Here is a 16,750-nt window from a genome sequence, read left to right as displayed (position 1 = left end):
ATTAGTGATCTCTAAGTGTGCAGTGAAATCAATAGAAGTAAGTATTTCCATTCACAGGATGGTTGGAACTCAGTCGCACATTACTAAACAGCTGTGTAGCCTTAAGAAAACCCTTAAGCTAAGTTTGCCAGACATCATACAGATTATACGCTTGATCGATGGGGGAAGGTCATGTGGTCTGGTGAGTCCGTACTCAGCTCCAGAGAAAAGAAAAGGTGCATGAAGTAGTGCATCCATCATGGCTACCGAAAGCAGAAACTAGCCTTTTGGCAACGGTGATCTGGAGTTCCTGTATTTGGTCAGTTTCTACAGCATTAGGTGCCCCCCCCCAAATAATGTAATGAATGTCTTATCAGTGAATTGCTTTTTCACTGATGGCAAAGGCATATTCCATGATGATAGTGCTAGGATTCAATGGTGTTTTTTTTTTTTTTCAAGTGGGGAAGTATTTCTTGGAATCCTTTTAAAGCAACTATAAAATGTTCAACTTTTTTTGTTGACATTTAATCAGGAAGTTTTAAAAGGAGAATTAATATTCAGGAACTAAACATTTTTCAAAGTTAGAGTGTTCAATCCAGTTAATTTTAGTAAATAAGAATGACTTTGTGATAAAAGGGTGTCAATGATACAGTAAACCTTCAAAACTTATTCCAAAACATTTGAATTAATTAGTAAAGCTAATAATTGAATCACAGTGTAAGAACACTAAATACAAATATCAGAATTTTGAAGTGTCACATTGGGGAATAAAATAAAACATAGAATGGGCTGAATGTTTCTAATTAAAACATAAAAGCATTATATCTAATGCTGTTTGTGCAATATAATATACTTAATATTACAGTATATCAGAGTTATAAATAATTTTGATTTATAAAGTGGCTGTTTTCCCCCTCTGCTGTTGGCAGAGAAGCCCTGGGAGCCTAACCAGGCTATCTGCTTTGGTTTCCACTCAATAATCAGCAATGTCTTTAGCGACCAATTGAGTTAAATTTATCTTTCCTTCAAGCAAAGGTAAACATATTGCTGTCTTTTTTAGCCTGCTGGCTGTCAGCAACAAGTGGAGGAGGGAGATTGAAAAAATTTATCAATTTGAAGCATGTCCAGTTACATTAATGTTTCTTCATGCATACTTTATATCCCAGAGGATCCTGTAGGGGTTTAAATGGCCGTTTCTGTTCAGTGAAACTCAATCTGAAAGGAAATAAAAGACAGCTGATCACCTAAATTGTGAAACCTCATTAAACGGTGCAGGGAAAGTTCTTTTCACTTAAAGTACAACAGAAGAAGTAAGGCTGATGGGGGATTAGGGGCAATAATATTGTTTCTACCCGGATAGCAATGCAATTGTTGAAAAGTTAAGTGGTTTGAATAAGTTATTTTTTCCTGCAGAGCAAGGAAAAACTACAACTGTAACAACTTAAAGGTGGTAACAATAAAACTTGATTATGATGAAAATATCTGGATTAGAAGTCTAGCACAAATACGAAGCATATTTTCCAAACAATATCAGTGTTGAGGAGCAGCATCCACCTTTTCTTGATAAATATCCTTGATTTTTTAATTTTTTTATTAATAGCTGACAGGTTTTAGTAATGTGTATTATGTTTTAATGCTAAAGCATTGCAGTGCTCGTGGCTGGAGGCTTTTTGTGTGTCCATCCAGAAGGTGGTGTGACAGAGTAACAAATTGAAATCTATAGTAACTGCCTCTGGAAATTAGAGATAACACTGTTTAGCTCATTTGCATTCTTGTTTGCTGCATTTGCAGGGATGCTTTAACAGGCAGTATCAGTATGAAGTTCCAGGAGACTGTTACATCAAGTGTGAGCGAACAAATAAGCCTGTGCTTGAACTTTGTGCAGCTTTAATATACGTTCATTTGTTATGCCCCAAAGGCCTTTTCTTTAGACCATTCATTAGGATAAGAGCCTGCAGTGCAAAGCATCCCTCAACGGAAAAGCCTCAAAATGGACATTTCTGTTTCTTTGATCTGATCAGAAACAGTAGGCAAAGAGATTCATTTGATTATAGTGAGTTTGTACTTTAATTATATGTTCCCTCGTGGTACACATAATGAGAGAGTTTTCAAAATCATTTCATGGACCATTTCCTTAAATTTTACCTATTCAACCTGTCATTTTATTTTGCCAGATGACAGGTAGTGGTTAGATTTGAGCTGCAAGCCCTGAAATATCTCTGATTTCCATCAGCTCCTAACTAGAAGAACTGACACAGACAGCCAATTTGTCTTGTTTCATACCCTGATTTTCAAAGCTTAGAAAGTGCATTTGTTGATATGCAGTTGAAATGTTCAGAGTCAAAAACATTTCAACATCTTCAACATCTCTCCTTTTTTATCATTTGACTTTGGACAGCATTTCAATTTGCTACAATAGAGCCACCTGGGATTTTATATCATACATTTTATTTTTGAAGTGAAGGAAACTGATAGATCAATTTAATTTTGTTTGTATTTAAAAAAAAAAAGCCTCAGAAGTCAACGCCATCAGTTCATTACCACCTTTGCTGCAGTTACAGCTTTAAATATTTTTGATGCTCTCTACCATGTTTGGATTTAAACATTTTGCGCATTGTTCCTGGAAGAAATGGCTCCTGTTCAGACAGCTAAGGTACTAAGGTACACTAATTGAGAAGTACTGCTTTAGATTTAAAATTTGATTTAGGCCTTTCAAATAAGGACTGGTCAATCAAGGATTATGTGATACAAATATAATAAACATATGGACATTGCATTACTTATGGATGTTAATAATATCTATATAGATGTATATATATATATATATATATATATATATATATATATATATATATATATATATATATATATATATATATATATATATATATATATAATTAACATCTGTGTTGGCTGAAGTTGGTGGTTTTTGATAATATCTGTATTAGTCTAATTAGTTAAACTGAGTAATATCTACTCTTATGCAATGTCAGCTCAGGGTTTGGTTATTCACTGTGCCCAAAGTAAAATAAGTAAATAATAAGTAGGGCTGGGTAAAAAAAAATCTATTTAATCGATTTTGAATCGATTCCTTTACATTTTTGCAAAATCGATGTCTAGGGAATGAGATCGATTCATTTTTTAGTGACACGCATGACGTTTACATTAAAATGAGCAGGAAAGATGCACCCAAGATGACTTCAAGCCAGACAGCTGCAAATATAGCCAATAGGTTAACTGAAGAAATTAAAAAATGGGGGCTGACCAGAAAACACCCTGTAGTTTTTACAGACAACACTGCACATATGGTTTGTGCATTGATGAAAATGCAGCTCATGCATGTCTGCTGTGTCACGTCTGCTTGCTCGAGTGAGGCTTCACTTTTTCACTTTTCACAAACAAGTTTGCACTTTTGAGACAGTTTTGTTTACATCTCATATTTAAGCTGTCTGATTTACAAGTTTGCACTTTGTGTTTAATGTGACAGGAAAAAATAAAATACATGAGTATTTTGAAACACATTTGAACCACTTTCATTGTTGTAAAAACAGATCGAATTGAAATTGATCGATTTAGAACTGTTTGAATCAAAATCGAATCGATTCAGGACTTTGGCGAATATACCCAGCCCTAATAATAAGTAAAATAATCCAGAAAATTGATAATACTTATTAGCCATAATAGATATCAGTGTACTTTTTTCTCTCAGTGCATCACCTAATTGATTTGATGTAAGCCAGACATTGTAGTTCTAATTTGTTTTGCAAGTTGACGCTCCACCCCAGGATTGTCCCGTATTTATATATCTTCCAATTGACTCTGAGCTGCTTTTCTGATCCATGCTGAAATAAAGCATCATACATGTACAACGCTGCCACCAGAACCTCAGAGTATGGATGGTGTGTTGAGAGGGAAAGTTTTATTTTATTTTGCATGTAGATCAAGAAGTTGAATTTCTCTTATCGCTCTCTTTCAGCTGTATGGTTTCCTATTACCCATTGTGGCTGGATGCCAGATTTCTCTGATTAATACGGTCTTTGACCAGCCTTCCATTGAGGAATATTTTTGATAAACTTTTGCACAACTTGATGTGTTTTTCTTTGTCTATGAAAACCTGTTTGTTCTCTTCTCTTTGATAAAATGCCAGATTTATACTAAAATAAAATTAAGCATTGTTAGACTCTATTTACCATTTCGATAACTTAAAATGATTGGGAGCTTTAATTTTTCTTTTCAGATTTTTACTTGGTAAAGAAAATAACAAAGCAGTGATTTATTTCAATTTCTCTTTGCAATTGTGCTCACTTTTATGCTCTGGTTTACTTTTGCAAGGGGTAAATAACTTAGCACTGATTTTAAACATATAGAAATTAAATAAGGTCACTTGTAGTATTTCTTTAATGTCTTTAATGCTGTTATAACAGATGTTAAAAAGTCTCTTTATTTTCCTTTTATTATTAGGTGGCAAACTATATCCTTTTTTATTATCTTAGATATGACCACATTGTTAATTATCTGTTATTGCACAGGTTCGTTATTTCTCAAATTAGTTCTAGAATTGTAGTTTTGTGATTAATCAGTAAAAAAAAACAATTTTCCTTTTAGAATGAGTGAGGGCAAAGATAGATTTATGTATTTTAAGTAGAATTTAAACAGTAAATAATTCAATTTCATGTTTTCAACATCATAACGTATCGATGTGTTAATATATGACCTGTTTAACATATGACATCTCGTAAATTATTTTTTTTTACATATAGAATGAAAGATTGAAAAGGTTTATAAAGATATACTTTTTCTCTCAATCTAAGCTAAATGACCCTCATTTCTACTTTAAGACAGAAGAAGTAGACCTGAGCACATGACCAGTGGTGGAGTTGTTTTGAACTCAGTCTAATTTGTTTCTGTATTCATATTTTTTGCTTGCTTATCAAGTCTCAGTAGGGGTTTTGGTGAAGCATTATGATAATTTCACAGACAAAAACCTTCCTATATATCATGCTGTGTTAAAGATGAGCAGGTGTTTTGACTTTCTTTTGCCTGGGGCTACTTTAATGAGCTGCACTGGAAGCACATGATTTCTGCATGAGCAGAAGGTTAATCCAATACCCTTCTGAGTGCTCTTGTATACTCTGTTGTGTCAACATAAATGCACATCTGGTAAAGGAGTTGTCAAAGATTTCTTACATAGATATGTTAAATGAATTAGAGCCATCAGTGTAAAATTGATATTTTTACAACTTATTGTTATCTGATTGCCTGTTGGCAACTGACTTGTTATCGAAGCAATATTCTTATTTTTTTTTGTAAATGCAAGCAAAAAAAAGAAAATAAAGCATGACCATGAGAATTTCATCTGTGGTTTATCCATGCTATTGTTCCTCCTCTGGTGTTTTTATACTTCAGATAAGAATGCAGGCACAATAACAAAAGAATGGGAACCCTACAGTAGGAATCCTTTTATATTTACTGCCATGATTGATCACCATATGCTCCAAGACCCTCTCAGGCTTTTTCCTAACAGGTATGACGCAAAAGATTTCAAACGTTCTCCAGAGGTGAAGTCTGCCATCTTCTCCAGCGTCTGTGTCTTATCTCTTCTTCTCTGCAATCGCCTTTTCAAGCTGTTTACCTTTTGGTTTTCTATATGGAACCAAATGCCAGGAAGCTGCATGGTCAGGCTGAGTCATGCTTGTCTCTCTTCAGTCTTTATGTCTTTGTCTTTGTCCGTCTGAGATTACTGTCTACCTGTTGCCAGCTTCTCTCGTCTGCTGATAGTGTGCTTCAATAGTGCTTCAAGTGTGCAATACGTTCCTGCCTCATGTGGTTACAGAAGATCTCTACCTGTAAATAAATTTTTTTTCTAACATAGATGATCTTTGTTTGAGGTAGACACATTTTTATCCCGTACAGTTTTTTTTAATTAGAACGTGTAATGCCAGACAAAAGAATATACCCTTTAAATTACAATATTAATAGGTAGCAGAGACTATATAAATGTGCTCTTATGCATTACAGCTTAAAGCAAATGCTGACACTACAGACTTACTAAGGACAAACTTGTGTTTTCAGTGAATGCCTACGCACATTTAAAGAGGTAACTCCTCATGTTGTATTTGTTATGCTAACCTTGTTCAGTATTTTCTTGCACTCGTTTTAAAGCTTGGGTTGAGGGTTAGGGGTGTTCATCTGGTTTTAATCTGGAGCTTGTTTACGACTGATGTCAGAAAAACAGATTGATTTGTTTCTCTGACATCCTGCATCTACGCTGTAATTATATTCTTCTTTCATTTTTGATCTCTTATCTTGTGCTTCCTGTGGCCTGTACTTGGAGAAAGCCTCAGTATTTCTAAAGCATCACTGCATGTTTGCTGCATCTGGGTTTTTTTTCTTCCTGTTAAAATAGAGTCAGGCTAAATGGTGTCATGGTAAACATAAACTTTGAGTCAGCTTCCGGTTAAAAGCTATGGGCATATTATATTAAAAGCAGATTGCTGCTACTGGTGGACAACTGGAACCCTGGATTAACACCTGAAGGTATTGTTACAGTCATTGGCCAGTCCCCTTCACAGGGGTGTATCAAATAGGATTGTAAAATTTAGAGGTGTTGCATCTAGTATTAAATCGGATGCCTGATATTAGCCAGAAAGCTAATATCAGTTTATATCAGCCTGCATCTAAAGTCTCAGATATTGTCATGCTGATAGAAACACTCAGTGTATGTTTAAAGTTTCTGTAACTCATTGGTTAATAATACTTGGGTCAGTTCTTTTCATCCCTATTGTTGTTGACTGTTGTTCCTCTGTTTTAATAAAATCACTTGATCAACTTTTTCTAACACTTTCAATACAAAATAGGTCATATTATTTTAGTGCTTTTAGTGCTAGTATTCTATTGAAAATTAAAAAGTTGCATAAGGACATCCCGATAGTAACATTCAATCAGTCTAATGAGGTGCTACAAAACACTGGACTGTATTTTGATAAGGTTTTAAAAAACAACAACCTGCTTTGGTTTTGTTTTGATGCCCAGAGTAAAGGTTTCACCAATTAAAAATAATCACAGGATGGAGCCTGGGTTACAAAGACATTTGATTTCCTAAAGAAGCTTTCTGAATGCTCAAAGTGAGAAGGATGGCCATACAAAGAAATAAAGATATAAGAGACCATAATTCCACGTTTTTTCTGTACACATCCTTATCGATTTTGAACCGAGGACACATATGGGTAAACCCCACTCTTCCCTTGACACATTCTCATTTGAATTTGCAAACAGATGAAAGTATGCAATGCATTTGTGATTCTTCTACCTGCTAAATCAAAGAGAAAGTTTGGGGAACTGTGAGTTGGAGATTTCGGGCTTCAAAGCTCAGAGAGTCACCCGATTCCAATGATATAGACATGTCATAGAGAAGTGGATACTACAAAACTACAAAAAGACACATTAAGGCACTTACTGTATGCACCCCAACTGATGTTCTATAAATGCGCACTGCAAGTGGGAAACTTTGAGAACAAGAGTTTCCGTGCAAAAAGAAAAGGAACTAATTAATTTAAATGAAAGGATTAAGAACAAAAAAATGGACATGAGTTTCTTTTACTGTTTTTTATGTAATCCATTAAATATTTATGTTTATTCCATCCCTGATTATTTAAAATAAACTTGTCTGTATTTTTTTTTATTTGAATCCTTCTACAGTTAAATGCTATAGAGAGCCAATATAAAGCTAGTGAGATAACGCATGTAACTGCTGAAGTTTGTTCAGCTGCAAAGTCAGGCCACCATAGAAAGTAGCAGCTTGAGATAGCAGCTAAAACCTTTTAAGTCATTAAAAATTCAGTTTACCTGTGCAATTTATAAACGGGAGTGCTTTCTTGCTGATACAGTCAGATGAATGAACAGTTAAATGGTATGGAAGGCTTCTCTATATACAGTAAGGCTATGGCACATTATGTAAATAAGATGCTGGCTCCTTTCTTCATACTGCATTCTGCAGGCGACACACTCTACCTCAGACTTTCCATACGAAGTTTGCCTTTCCATTAGTCAAGCTTTTTAAACATTCATGCTCGTATTTCTAATAATGGTGCATAATCTTAATAAATCTTGTATATAATGCATTGCCAAAAATAACAGTTAACCCTTTTCATATTTCTTCTCTCTTTCCTGATCCACAGCTGCTTTTTCCTTCCCTTTTCCTTTTTACATTGGTGTCTACTTGTGCTGTGTATAATGCATCCTACTGTTGATTGTATAGCTTCACCTGCAAAATAATTCATAAAAATATGTAGGAAAACCCAGTTTTAAAATCTCAAATGCGAAAATATGAGTGAAGCACAAACAAGAGGAGGGAATGTTATACACATAAATTGAAAAATGAAAGACTATCTTTACTTAACAGAGATATGTATATAATAATAAAATTAGGCCAACAGTATAGGAAGTGTATTTTTTTAATATAAAAAGGAGGTTCATTTTTAGTTTTATTCTTGAAGTATGTTTATGACAAAATCTTGGTGTCTCACTACACTCGATTTATTGATTTAAATAGCGTTTAGGTTAAAGCTCTTAAAGAAATAACCATAAATAGTTCAAAAACAGCACTAAAGAGCAAGTTATATACCTGAATAATTTTCTCTGTCAGAAGTATTAATATTTTAACAGTATTAGCCAGCTTTGTTTGTGTTTTGCGGCGTCCAGAGTGTACCTCTCATCTGGTGCCAGCTGGTTTTGGGTCAAGGCTACAGAATTGACCAGGACAAGCCAAGGAGGGGGCTCATCCTTATCCTTAAGGGCTTCTTATTATCTGAAGATAATCACTGTAATTGAGGCCCTCTTCTCGTCTTTCAACAAACAAGAGCTGAATCAGGAGCTGCACAGCTGAAGGACATCAAACTTACAAAGGGAGAAACTCTAGAGTACTTTCTGTGCTGCTTTGTTCAATGTATCTATGAAGAAGACATGGATGGCATTGAAATGTTAGGTTTTCTCAATATAGCTAAGAACTATATAATCATTGAATCCCAGTGTTTTCTGCTTTTACAAGGACTTCTCATGGCTTTTTCTCACTATTAACCTTCTTAGCACTCAATGATAAAGGGAAGTTTTGCAAAATGTAATACAGACCACCTAAGCCGTGGATCTATGCAGCCCCTATGCAGTGACTTGATTTAAAGAAGGTTTTTAATAAAGTATTGGTTCATCTGGAGCAGAAACCAAAAGTATGCCACATAGATATAGGTTTTAAGAAACTCTGAATACTGTGCTTAACTTTTATTTTCGAACTATGGATTATGTGTAATTAGAATATGCATTTCTGCATGTATCATTAAAAAATTATACATTTCATGATAAGATTTAAAACGTGTCCTGAAATAAAAGTAGCTCTGGTTAAATTAACTATGATCCAATACTGGCGCATGTGGTAATAGTTTTTTTTTCTTTTGTAAAAGTTTACATAGCAAAACACAACTGCTGCTTGAAATACTGATATGTATGTTTCTTCACTTTGTTCCTTACAAAAATCCTTAAAGCTCTGTACAATTCTTAAACCATGTCTTGAAGCCTGAAATGCAAACTCCTGCCCTTGGATGTTGCTTCAAAGACGGCTATATCTGTTCATTTCCTCAGTCTGGTGAGAATAATCCTTTACAGATTATAAACTGTCCACCTGCAGAGTGAGAGCTCTTTTCTTTTTGCCTGGTTTTTTAGTTGGGTTTTCATCTATTTAATGGTCTAATTGTGCTTTTCCTCGTCTTTCAATTTATTTTTTGAACACTAAAGAGGCAATGGAGAACAATTCCAGCTAAATTAAAGCAAAGGCCAGCTGATACATTTTTTATGGCCAATATAAGAGTCTATTTTAACAGAGGGGGCAACTAATGAGTTATGCTGGTGGAAATTCTCAGTCATCCGAGTCTGAAGACGTTTCACTTCCCAGCCGGGAGGCTTTTTCAATTCAAAATGTCAGGAATAGCATTGAGTTTGAGGCTTTATAGAGTGGATCATCTAGTTTGGCAGGTGTACTTGTTTCATGGGGTATTGTTATTTATAAAGGTTTAATTTTAGTTTTTAGGAAAGTATTTTATTCCTGGTTGCTCCTAAAAATGTTAAACTCCCAAAACACATCTACATGCACAGATTTACACATTGAGCTTAACTGTTTGAAAATACAATCAAGTGACAATGTAACTACAAAGGCTCCTTTCTGTTGAACATATGCAATGATTAAGAAGTCATGAGGTTGGCGGCTGGTGGGGTTTTCTCCAGGGAGGGCTATAAATTCAAAATAGATGTATACCAAAAACCAGTGATGGGCAGTAGCGCCACTACATGTAGCGAAGCTATCAGTTTAACTACATTTTCCAGTAGCTTGACCGTAGCGTCGCTGCTTTATTTATCAAGTAACTTTCCAGTAGTGACGTTATTATTTTTATCAAGTAGCGACGTAGCGTCCACAAACGCTACAAAATCCAGGGCATAACTAAGTAATGAAAGCAGGTTTTCTATTTTGAAACAACAATCGGAGTTATTCTTTGGACATTCACGCATGAGCCTCTATTCTGCCTCTCCTGTCTGTATCTACGAAACATGCGCATGCGCACTGTAGTGGAACTCAATGAATGACACACACAGACACCCACAGAGCCACGCACACAGGATGGAGACAGGAGCAGAGCGCCTTATCTTCAGAGATTTTGAAACTTGTTGAATCCTCTGATAAAAAGTACGTGTTCAAATTTCGGTTCTTGGCCATAGAGAGCTCATGTGGCCAAGATTAGCCATTTGTTTTACATAGCCAAACACTCATTAAAACAGTCAACTGCAGTCAATTTTTTGAAATAAAAATGAGAAAAATATATCAGCTTTAACTTTATTGACACCTTTAATTTCCAGATAGTTAAATCTGATGAGTGCCACTAAGATACTCTCATTAGAGAGCAGTAGCCAAACTTAGATATTGTATTTTCATGGCCTAATTTACCAGACAGGATGTTTACATAAATCTGTTTTAAGGCTTATTTGCACAGATAAGATTTTTTTAGGTATGGAGGAACAGCTCTCCCATATATAAAAATAAATACATGCTCAATAAATCAATAAGCATTTAATTAATTACCCCCCAAAATACAATGAATAAATATGTAGGTAGAAATTAAATTATACAGTGAGACATAAATGTATATATATCTCTTAATTAGCTTCTTTATTTTTTCACCTTTTTTGTAAACAGTTTCATTTGTTACTTGAATCGACTGTTTAATTGAGGTCTGAAGAGGTTTTCTCTAAGGGAGACCCTAAAGAAATAAGATGCCTTTTGTAGGGTTTGGTTTTCCCTAGAGATGTCCATTGAATGCAAACTCATAGCCATGTCTCCATGTGTAGAACACTACACAGTACCTTTAGTTTGGCTCTAATAACAGCAGATTGTTTATTTTTTTTGTCTACTAGTAAATACTTTAGTTTTTTTTTATTATGCTGATTATAAAGAAATTTGTACACTGTATGATGTCATTGGCTGATCTTTAATAAATGTTTTAACCAGTGTGACAGACTCATTTTGAATTGATATTAGGTTGGTATAACGTTAAGTAGCTTCTGATGTAGTTAAGCTACTTTTAACACATTATTGTAACTTAGCTTGCTATAATTCTTTAGGTGGTAGCATTTGTGTAGTGAAGCTTAATTTATTGTTGAGTAACTGATAGCTTAGCTCACTACACTGGACAAGTAGCTTGCCCAACACTGCCAAAAACCAATCAAACATGTACTAAGTTATCACACCAGTATATTTATATGTATCCCAACAACAAAAAACAACATTATAAAAACACTTTATAAAAACAAAAAGGTTTACTTTTTGTACATACATTTTGCGCTTCTGAGGGTTTGTGAAGGCAAGTCTGTGTTTTGCATGGTCCAACATTGTGTCACAAACCTAAAAAAAACAACAACGCACCAGTCAGCACTATATTATTTTAAAATATAAAAACTATTTATTTTCTAAAAACGTGTTTATCTAAGAGCAACTATGCAAATTAACATCTAGAAAAAAAAGTACACTATATTATTTTCCATATGAATACCAGATTGTTCATTCTTCTTTTCCTATCCTAAAAATGAGTAATAAAAGCAAGACTGGTTTGTGCTGATATCGTATCGGGTCAATATCATTATCGGACAGTTCTCAAAGCTGCAATATCTTCATTGTCAATTGGAAAAGAAAAAAAACCCCTGAATATTAGAACTGTAACTATACAGTCATATGTTTACATTTCTGTTTTTTATCACAATGTTTTTTTTAATCACCTTATCAAGGCTGCACTTTAAAAAATTAAATTGTCTAGAGCTGTTCCTAATGAAATCTCTTTTTCTATACACTTGTGTATACAAAATTACAAAATAAACCTGTCTACATCAAAGTCTAAATGAAAAAGTTGTATCGGGACATGCCTGCTGTTAAGCTACATTTTTTTCTGCTGCTAAAGTTAAAAGTTTTTCTCCTTCACTGTGAATATATCAGTGGATGAGAAACCTTATCTAAATTCAATGGCTCCAGGCAGTGACACTTGTCTGGTATGTCGTTAATACTGTCTCTGAAAAAAGGAAAACAAAAGTGGGATTTTTTTTTCTTTTGCATTAATATTATTGGTTATCTATGAAGAAATTGTGAAACTCTCTAGATTCTGAAAACAAAGACTAGTTAAAGACATCCAGGATACTTACAAAATTTCTCATTAATAATTCCATCAGAACTTTTGAATTATCCATTTCAATTTTGAGTTATTTACTCTTAATGTGCACAAGGCACATGTTCTTATTATAGGACATTCTGTGTTTTCTGGACGTGTTTAGGTTATTGGTGAATCCTTTAAAAATGATTCCCTTTAATTATTTTTGATTTAATCTATTATGTATTATTAGATGCTTAGTCATTTTATTGAATGTGATAATGATCGTAGAATTTTTAGAAATTAAAGTATTAATAGTGGGATTTAACAACATATATCTTTTATAATATGGTGTCCAGTTTCATTTACGAGGCTATTTGAATGTAGACCCGGAAAAAGATAATTTATCCTCACTGACAGATATTCAATTATATCATTATTTGATAAAGCTAATACATGCTGTTACAACTGTTCCCGAGAGAAAAGAGGTCCTGCTGCAGACTTTTTTTCACCAGATTTATCAGATCCGAGTCAGTGGGAGGTACAAGAAAGGTCAAGAGGGCGTACACTAAATGAAAAGAAATAACAAAAGATTAAGAGCACTTTAATAAACACAAATTATTAGATAAGAAAAATTACAACACACAGAATATACAAAATAAATAATAAGACATTGTTATTGATTATTATCTGTATTGTTATTGTATTTTGTAATAAATCTAAATAAAAATCAGGAATTAAACAGTTTAATATATTAAACTGAATGTAAAGTACTGTATTGATATTGCTTGCAAAGTTTTTTATCAATCTCTATAAAAAGTCGCAAGTATTGGAATTTTTATTTGCTTGTCAATGCTGTAATTGTAAGTGTAAAAAAAATGGCTGAGTGGCAAATTTAAATGCTCTAATATTGTAAATATAAAAGATGGATTTAACTATGGACAACAATTTTAACAGATGGTACTGCACATCAGTGCTGTGATTAAAAGTGTCATGCAGCACGGAGGCTTTAAGCCCCACTGTGATGCAATATGACTGCTGTTTGTTTGGTCACAAGGCAAATTATCCTTGCAAATGATCATGTTCCACAAAAAGGTTTTGGAATTTCTGCAAATATCATTTATCTGAGTAATAATAGTGGAAAAATTTGTGAACCCATAAATTAAGTTAGTGAACAGGTGCTACACCTCTGTTATCATTGCTGTTCAAGTGTGCATCATGTGCGAAAGCCAGCAGCAAGCCACAGGGGTCGGGGCTGGAGGGTTTATTTCTCATCAGGAGCAGATTAAAAATGAAAAGCAGATGTTTCTAATAAAATGAAAAAATACTCCCCAGCTCAAGCTATATGGGAATAAAACACAAATAAATATATAAATACATTCCGTGATATTATTTCTGAAATAACCTGAAATTAATGGTATCAAGAGAGCTTAAGTGCTGCAGGACATGAAAAACAGACAACAAAGAGAGAGAAAAGTTTTTGCCATTTACTGTTCTCTTGTTCGGATACAAATGGCATTTTAATAGCTTGCAGGATGTTTAAAATATGAAGTGATTCACTGTCAGAAAATCCTCATTACTTGTTTCATGTACCATGAAATTCTCCTCAGGCTTAGTTCTGTGTTTAGTATGTGCTGCGTTCACTGATGTTCGAGGGAATCTGTGATGCGTTCAACATACAGTACTGTATATTTAGTTGTACTGAGCTTTCTCTGCAAACCCTCATTTTTCTTAAGAAACATGCTTAAGGCCGAACAAACATCTGACATTAATTTGTATTCCACCTGACAGCATTTCTAGTAGAGTATTGTCTTCCCAGAAACCAGAGAACTATAACCACTAGATGTGTGTGACTTTGTATCTGTGCCCAGCTACATCCCTGCCTACTCTTCTCCTGTGGGGAATGTATCTTTAAAACTGAGGGAACAGCAGCTAAACTGAAAACTGCTAAGAGATTTAAAGTTCAGAAAGTAGATTAAAATTTTTCACCTGCAGAGGCTTCATTGGCACTCCAGTTAAATATATGAACATAACTCGCTTTAGTTTTTGGTATTATTGCTTTCCTGTGTTTGGCTAAGGGGAAGAGCACTTCTCTGGATTCTTGCTCTTTTAAAAATGATTTAAGGATTCTTACACTTTTCTATAAAGGTTATCAAACTCATTCAGATATACTGGCCATATGCCTTTTCAGGTAAACCAGTTTCATATTTCATAAACAGCTAATCAGAAAACATATGGCAGCAGCTTGGTGCATTTAGGCGTCTGGTGGGAAAGAAGTTATTTTGGTAATGACCAATCTGGGGCTGTAGAATAGAAGAAAGACTGGGATTAAAGTGACTTAAATACATATGCATATTGAATCCTTAAGAACGAGGGCTAGGGTAGATAAAAACCACACTAGGTGCATCTCCCTTTAAGCTAAGAACGGATTGCAGAAGAAGACTCAGAAGGCAGGTAGGTTTCTGGGAAAGTTTTCAACGAATAAACTAACTAAAAGACAAGTATCTCATACCGCAGATGAGGAGATTGCAGGTTCTGACGGCTTTTTTGGAGGACAATGTCTGTTATGGGAGAATCCCATAACTATAATGAGGATCCCATAATTGTTGTACAGCCAATCTGTGGTGACTTTGTCATGTCATCATGTCAGTATGGACATTCGCCTTGTTGCCTCTATTTCTAAAAGTTCTGAAAGCAATATGAAGCCTCAACCAGTCTGTAGGGCAGTGTTTCCCAACTGGGGGTATGCATACCCCTATTGGTCTGCGAGTGCATTGCAAGAGGTACATGAAAATATTTTATTTATTAGGTAGTAAAATAAAATAGTGCTGGGAAAATAAGACAAGGTTTAATCAACCAAAAGTAAGTTTTCCTTATATGTTTGAGTTCACCTTCAGCTGTGACACACATAAAAAAAACAGGCGGAGTAACAGCCTGGGTGCAGAAAACAGCCTGATATCCGCTGTTTTTCACACTGAGCTATCAGAGCTCATGAAAGCAGCTCAGGTGTCTTGATAAAAACAAAGCAAAACTAATTAGGTCAGTCTGTCTATAGTTTTGTTCTGTATTTTGTTCCCAGTTCATCAAGTTTAAATGAGATTATAAGTTTCTACAATATAAAGAGGAGCCCCAGGTTTATAAATACAAGTTTATGATAGTATTTTATTTTGTATTTATTTTCATTCCTTGCTAACTCCCTGGCATCATATTTATGCTTTTTTTTTTTATTTGAGATGGGAAGAATAAAATGCCTCAGAATTAAATGGACAAATAGACAAGTCAAAAAGGTTGGGAAACACTGCTGTAGAGTGTTCTTAAGATTTGTTTTCATAGTTTTATTCAAACGTCTTATTTTGATTTCTGGAGCCATAAGTCAGAGCACTGGATGGATTTAAGGTATAGAAGTGTTTTAGTTCAAGTGCCAAAGGTGTCTGTAGAAACGCTGCAACACCTGAGTATACAATCCCTACCATTCTAGACAAAACCAGAAAAAAGAAGTAACAAAAGACTACCATCAGCGCGAAAAAAAAAAGACATGTAGCAGGAGTGCACTGTGGTATGAGTTCAGTATTTTCTACATCACATGCTTGTCTTTCCTTCCCTTTTAGAGGTTTCAAGTCACTCAAAATATGACTCAAATGTCAAAATGTTTTGCTTCCACTGTTTACAAAGACCGACCAAATAGAGTTTGAAAAGGATATCTCCGTAAAAAGATCCATGTGGCAATAATGAACGAGGTTTAGATTATTGCTCAGTGAGCAATCATTTACTCAAGCAGAGGTAAACCCTTTTCCTAGAAATGCTGGAAATGAAGGACTTGGCTGCTGGTATAGTGGATTTGTTTATTTAATCACCTGTCATAAGAATTTAGTGGTTGCTACTGAATCCTTAACCACTAATTTGTTATTGTTAACCACGTATCTGGAGGTCTAGTGATGTATTGGCCCTAAGATCTCCAAGAGTGAATCCTCAGGGGAGAAATAGTGAGATTGCAGGCCTTCTAAAAAACACCTTTTATTTTCCACACTGAAATGATTAATAAAAGCCCTTATAGCACTCTGTTAATATGCTAGTGATCCTAGTTCCTCACACCTCTGTTC

The 16,750-nt window shown here is 34.6% G+C and overlaps 1 protein-coding gene across 2 annotated transcripts in view; it reads left to right on the top strand.

Moving 5' to 3' along the window:
* The window catches only part of tmtops2b (teleost multiple tissue opsin 2b), a 51,088-nt gene that overhangs the window by 4,460 nt on the left and 29,878 nt on the right, over positions 1-16,750 (top strand). The window lies entirely within an intron of this gene.

The sequence above is a fragment of the Cyprinodon tularosa genome, unplaced genomic scaffold (assembly GCF_016077235.1).
Source record: "Cyprinodon tularosa strain WSP-4 unplaced genomic scaffold, ASM1607723v1 ctg270, whole genome shotgun sequence".
In the NCBI taxonomy this organism is placed as follows: Eukaryota; Metazoa; Chordata; class Actinopteri; order Cyprinodontiformes; family Cyprinodontidae; genus Cyprinodon; species Cyprinodon tularosa.
The sequence above is the reverse complement of the archived record's forward strand: the minus strand, read 5'-3'. Positions and strand labels throughout refer to the sequence as shown.